Consider the following 7,184-nt stretch of genomic DNA (forward strand, 5'->3'; position numbering starts at 1 on the left):
CGGACCGAGAGCCAGCTGCGGGGTGCCCGGGGAGACCTGGATTTTCCTGGCCTGCTCTGGGAGACGTCCAGCTTCTCTCCGGAGGGTGCTTTTGCTTAGCGGAAAATCGCTTTGCCGTTCAGGTTGTTTTAAAGGTTCAAATGCTTGTGTTTTGTGATTTGTTCTGCTTCTGAATTTTGTGGGTTCATTGCAGGCGCGTTGATCGCTCTGCTCTGGTTTGATGCTCTGATGTGCCAGCCAATGGGTCCAGCAGACCTCAAGGCATTTTAATATGACAATTAAAAAAAAAGTTTAAAAGTTTAAAAACCTCCATCCCAGGGCTTTTCTTGAGGAATTTTTTAAGAAGTCCCTCATGTCCTGCATTCCCTTCCACCATCCCTCCTAAAAAGAAAAAAAAAAAGAAAAAGAAAAAAATTAAATTAAATCGAATTGTGGGCAGGACAAATTAATGTGATTTTCAACAAAGTTCTGGTAGACATGTTCAGGATTGACCTTGCTGCCACATATCCAGATTTAGCTTTGTCATCAAGGGATTCAAGGGAAAGTTTAGCTAGAGGGGAAAAGCATTGCAAAGTTACCCTTCCACCATTCATCCCTCTGTGCCAAATGGCTTAATGATTTCACAATCACTCATCAAGGTCATACTGTATAGAGTCCTTGCAACAAATGAACATGCAAATACCGACCTGCATTTCAGACACAATTTTAACTTAGCATAGTGTAACCACCATCTCCATGAATTAATTGAACTGGGGCATTTATATAAAACCCAATCATTAGGTCCTGCAAGAAAGTATCTGTCATTTTGTTAAGAAATTTTAAAAAAGAATCAGACTGATAAATTTGCTTGTAGACAACTAAGAACAGAGCAGGGAGGAAGAGCAGGAAGAAAAGATTAACATTAAACAGATAGATGAGGTGGGATGGAAAGGGAGAGAAAAGGGAAATTGCATGGTAATGGAGGGAGACCCTCATTGTTATACAAAATTACATATAAGAGGTTGTGAGGGGAATGGGAAAATAAACAAGGAGAGAAATGAATTACAGTGGATGGGGTAGAGAGAGAAGATGGGAGGGGAGGGAGGGGGGATGGTAGAGGATAGGAAAGGTAGCAGAATACAACAGTTACTAATAGGGCATTATGTAAAAATGTGGATGTGTAACCGATGTGATTCTGCAATCTGTATTTGGGGTAAAATTGGGAGTTCATAACCAACTTGAATCTAATGTATGAAATATGATATGTCAAGAGCTTTATAATGTTTTTAACAACCAATAAAAAAAATTTAAAAAAAAAAATTTGCTTGTAGAAATGAATTGTCAGATTCCACACACAGTCACTGAAGTTCAATTAAAAAGTAATTGGAGGGGCTGGGGTTGTAACTCAGCCATAGAATGCTTGCCACCATGTGTGACGCACTGGATTCCATCCTCAGCACCACATAAAAGTAAATAAACAAAATAAAGGTGTTGTGTCCATCTACAACTAAAAAAAAAAAAAAAAAATTAAAGTAATTGGAGCTGGGCACAGTGGTGCATGCCTGTAGTCTCAGCAGCTTGGAAGGCTGAGGCAGGACCGTCTTGAGTTCAAAGCCAGCCTCAGCAAAAGTCAGGACCTAAGCAACTCAGTGAGACCCTGTCTCTAAATAAAATACAAAATAGGGATGTGGCTCAATGGTCAAGTGCCCCTGAGTTCAATCCCAAGTACCTAAAAAAAAAAAAAAAAAAAAGTAATTGGATGTCACTACTACTTGAAAGAAATGTGGCTTCAGAAACCTTTGCCAGGAGAGGAGCAGAGGGCTTTTATGCTTTTATGCCTTTCCTGTTTTCTTAGTTTTAATTGCATGATATGGACATTGCTAGTTGTTTACTCTTTCTTTGTTTTCTATTGGCTTTGCATTTCCTGAAACTCAAGCAGGTGCCCCTCTGACACTGAGCATTCTTGCTAAGGAGTCACATGCCTGTGCTCTGTGGGGAGGGCAGTACACCTGCCTGCAGGGAATGTGTCTCTAAGCTCAGCTCCCTGTGGCTCTCTGCTAGCTATCATGTATCACCCTCTTCTTATTCTGTTGTATTTAGTACTCAAATTAAATGTTAAGAAATAAATTTACATTGCCATGAACATTTCAGATAATAAGGTGATTATATTTAAATGGCTTTTGGCTTTAAAGGTTCACGGGGACTAGAAAAAGTACACTTGATAATTCCTTAGGGCTCCTGTTCTGATAGTATGACTTGTGGGAGTAGAAATAATGGCGAATGAATGTTATTAATCTCATTATATAAGCTATTAGATAAGCCAATATTTCTTTGTTTTCTGAGTATTTGGGAAGTAGTTATGTGTGTGTGTGTGTGTGTGTGTGTCTTCAAGTAAAACTTAAAACTCGTATTTGAAATCTGTTATTACCAGTCATGATAGTTTATTCTCATGTCTGTGCCATCCTGTGAGAAATTAAATTAAATTAATTAATTAATCAATTGATTTTGTTATACTGGGGATTGAACCCTAGGGCACTCTGTCACTGTGCTATATCCCCAATCCTTTATTATTATTGTTATTATTTTATTATTTAATTTTAAGATAGGGTCTCCCCAAGTTGATCAGTGCCTTGCTAATTTGCTGAGGCTGGCCTCAAACTTGTGATCCTTCTGCCTTAGCCTCCTGAGTGGGAGAAATTTTAAAGAGGAATTTGCAGGCAGGGTGGGATTTCAGGTTCCAAAATGAAGCCATGGACCTCAGTGTTTCTCAACGTTTTTGCTGACTAACCTTCATTTTCCTAAGAAGTGCTTTAAAAACTTAAATAATCCTTTCCTGTAGACTTCATGACTAAATTGAAATGTTCTTGAGTACCAATGTGAAAGTAATAATAAGCATGTGTAAATCTAGAAAATGCATAGATCTTCTTCCCACACAGGCCAAATGCCATTTTTCCTCCACTCACAGCTCGTTCTCAGGAGGAAACCATTCTTCCTTGTGTGTCAGCTTGCATGAGGTTTGGTCATGAGAGAAGCGCTCCCAGAACAGTTCTTGGTGGAAGTTGCGCTCTCAGGGATCATGCACATTTTGATGTGATCTTTTTAATCAGCAGGAGATTTTGAGTCAGGAGAATTGTGCACAGGGGTGAAATGTTTCTAGCTAGTCTTTAACACTGGCTGGGGCTTCACTTTTTCCTCCCCTCCCCTCCTCTTCACTCCCCTCTCTTTCTCTCTCTTTTCTTCTCTATAGTCTGTGGACTGCAACCTACAGTTTATGACAAGGGATATGATATTTTAAAAACAGGAGTAACTGCCTGGGCTGCTTTCTAAAACTCTTTTGAGTCAAGATGAGAGTGTCTTATGGAGCCGTCCTGTGGAAGGGAACTCCAGGGGAAATTTGAACACAGATTCTGAGTGGGAGTTCTGTTTTCTATATAAGCAGTTGTCCTTTCCTTCACCTCCCACTGGGAGGCACAAGTGGAGGAAGGAGGGAGCTCTCTATTTTATCATTTTCCTCGTGAATCCACCATTTCTTTATTAATTTCAGGACATTTTGGAGGAAGAAGAGAATAGTAAATGTCCACGTTTTGATTGCTTATGTGGTGCTGTAAATGGGTCACATGGATTCATTGTCACTGTGAAGAATAGGGTTCACCCATGTAGCCACTCCACAGTTGGAAGGCTCCCTGTGAAGCCATGCATTGATGCAGGCATTGGGGAAATGGGCACAGGGATCAGTGTTTTTATGGGCATTTGAACTTGGAGTTTTTCTAAAAAGATCTTTCGACAAACTAGTTAGCAGATCCTTAATCATAGTATGTGAACATATTTCCCAGAATATGAAGGCTGGGATGTGTTTGCATATTTAAATAAAACAAGAGCATATTGTCTAAGGAAAGTCCATGTGACTGCTCAGCCCAGACTGTCAGTTGGAATCTAAGTCACAGCTGGATCATTGTCTCCATGTAGGTAAAGCACAAGCTCTAACTGACAGCTGCTGCCACCCTCACCCCTGGACTTCCCCAAGGAGGACTGAACTACCTATTAGCAATTTCCATCCTTGATGGTGATATCTGATGTGTTACCACACTTAAGAGATTCAGGGAGTCAGTGCAGTAGGTAGGTCTGACTTGGAATCTCTGCACCTGTAATTATGCTCCAGAAGCTTCCTTTTGCTTTTTTCCCCAAAGTGCCCTTCACATTCCAAGAAAAAAATTTAAAAATTTCTGGCCCGCTGCACTACAGGTAGGACATATACTTTGAGTCAGTCTTTTTTTTAAAAATTGATTTTATTTTTTTTAAATACACGACAGCAGAGAGTGATAATGTTTGTTTTCATCCATTTATGTCTTCCCTCCTCCTCATTAAGTCCAGAAAACCTCATGAGATGTCCCTACCTGTGACTGGGGTGCAAACCAAGCCTATTTTGTAGGCCAACATGGGAAACAAACCCATCTTCATGTAATCCTTTAGTGCCTGACCTGATCGATAACCATATTAATTCCTTGATTTGAAGATTTGTACCCTTCTTCGTTGAAGGCTTGGGCCTTTTCTGTAGAAACCATTATTTTATATTATCTTTGGTGACAGTGCATTAATCCTCTAGTTCTTGTGCAATATTCCCAGTTTCAATTATAAATATCCACAGTGTCATATAATAGTGAGACAACTGTCATGTGTAAGTTATTCTTACCTGAGAACATGATCAACCTTAAACACTTGGTGTAAATTATGGGCATGCACAATGGAGGCACGGCACATAGTCTTCCACTTCTAGGAGAATAAAGAAAACAAGAGCATATATTTACTTAAATGTCTAATAGTGTCTTTGCCATATGTCTCTTCTCCAAGAGTGTGCTTTCAGGAATTGTCTCATGTAGTGGACATGGGTTGTTTGTCCTTATTTGATAAGCTCTGTCAACACTCTGTTGCTAAAGGAACGTGCTAAATCTCAAGTAATGCCATGAGTGCTAAGAGGATCACCATAGTCTGTTAAGAAATGATCACCCTGGCTAACAGGAACTAAGCTCCTGATGCTGTTCTAACCCAGTCAGGCTCTTCTTGTCTTGTAGCATGCTTGATGTTTGCTGGAGTGAGTTGGATCTGTCCAGTTGTCATCCTGGTGTGTACAGGAAGGCTCTCTGGGCACAGGAAGCCATGCATTGAACGCAGGCATTGGGGAAATGGGCACAGGAATAGTGTTTTTATGGGCATTTGAACTTGGAGGGTTTTTTAAAAAGAACTTTCGACAAACTGGTTAGCAGATCCTTATTCATAGTATGTGAACATATTTCCCAGAATATGAAGGCTGGGATGTGTTTGCATATTTAAAGAAAACAAGATCATATTCTCTAATAAAAGTCCATTGACTGCTCAGCCCAGAGTGTCAGGTGAGGAGAGAGCCGGGTTTGGTGGCGTCTGAAGCTTGTGGAGTTGTGGGAGACTCTTTGAGGAAAAGCAAACACAATGACATAAGGACACATTCTCAGTGCCTCTACAGGCCTAGAGGGTGTTGGGAGGAGAACTCAAGCTTCATGGGCCTCAAGGAAAGTCTGTTTCTCTGGGTTGTTTGGAAAGAGGGAGATCAAATCACTCCAAAGTACCTGATAAAGGACAGAAAACTCTTCTTAAATGAGTAAATGTAATGGTGAGTTTTCCCCTTTAAATCAAAAACAGAGTTTGAATATAAAAGTGAAAAATAGCTTAAACAATTGGGAAGTAATTGGATCAGGGTTTAGACATAGCCTCAGGTTTCTAAATAATGAATATGAACTGAACTTTAGGATAGTACCCTCACATTTTTTTTTTTTTTGAAATTTTGAAGGATTATTTCAACACACAAAGTTCTTTAGTGTGTCTTCTAAATTTTACCCATTTCTACCTGCCTCTGGGACCCACTGATAAGCCCAGTTGTTTTAGGCCTCTGTTGTTGGTATTGAATAACTTCTTCACCATGTTGGCCTAGGACCTGACTTCCTTAACAAGACTCCTAAAGCACAAGAAGTAAAATCAAGAATCAATAAAAGTCATGGACTAAAATTAAAAAGCTTCTTCTCAGCAAAGGAAACAATAATGTGAGGAGAGAGCTTACAGATTGGGAGAAAATCTTTACCACATGCATCTCTGATAAAGCATTAATCTCTAGGATATATAAAGAACTCAAAAAACTTAATACCAAAAAAATAAATAACCCAATCAATAAATGGGCATACAAGAAGGAATACAGTCGATCAGCAAATATATGAAAAAGTGTTCAACATCTCTAGCAATTAGAGAAATGCCAATCAAAACTACACTAAGATTTTATCTCACTCCTGTCAGAATGGCAATCATCAAGAATACAGATAACAATAAGTGCTGGTGAGGACGTAGGGGAAAAGGCACACTCCTACATGGCTGGTGGACTGCATATTGGTGTAACCACTATGGAAAGCAGTGTGGAGATTCCTCAGAAAACTGGGACTGGAACCCCCATCTGACCCAGCTATCCCACTCCTCGGTTTATACCCAGAGGACTTAAAATCAGCATACTACAGAAATGCAGCCACATCAATGTTTATAGCAGCTCAATTCACAATAGCTAAACTGTGGAGCCAACCTAGGTGTCCTTCAATAGATGAATGGATAAGGAAAATGTGTGAGATATATATATATTTTTTTTTTCAATGAAATACTCAGTTTTAAAGAAGAATGAAATTACGGCATTTGCCAGTAAATAAATGGTGTTGGAGAATATCATGCTAAGCAAAAACAAGCCAATCCCAAAAAACCAAAGGCAGAATGTTTTCTCTAATATGCAGATGCTAATTCACAATAAGGTGGTGGGGAGGACTAGAAAAGATTAGCATTACTTTAGATTAGGTAGAGGGAAGTGAAGGGAGGGGAAAGGAGGGGATGTGGGGATAGGAAAGACAGTAGAACTAAACAGACATTATTACTTTATGTATATATGTGACCACATGACCAATGTGATTCTATAACATGTACACTCAGAAAAATGAGAAATTATATCCCATCTATGTATATCAAAAGTCCATAAATGCATTCTACTGGCATTATAACTAATGAAAACAAATTTTTAAAAAATTTAAAAAGCTGCATTATACATTTCTGCATATTTCTGAAAGGCATAAAATCAAATATAATATGTTTCTCTGAAGTATAGATATACATTTTTTCATTTGAATGCTATAGCATAAAATTATATT

This window comes from Marmota flaviventris, chromosome 16 (assembly GCF_047511675.1).
Source record: "Marmota flaviventris isolate mMarFla1 chromosome 16, mMarFla1.hap1, whole genome shotgun sequence".
Lineage (NCBI taxonomy): Eukaryota > Metazoa > Chordata > Mammalia > Rodentia > Sciuridae > Marmota > Marmota flaviventris.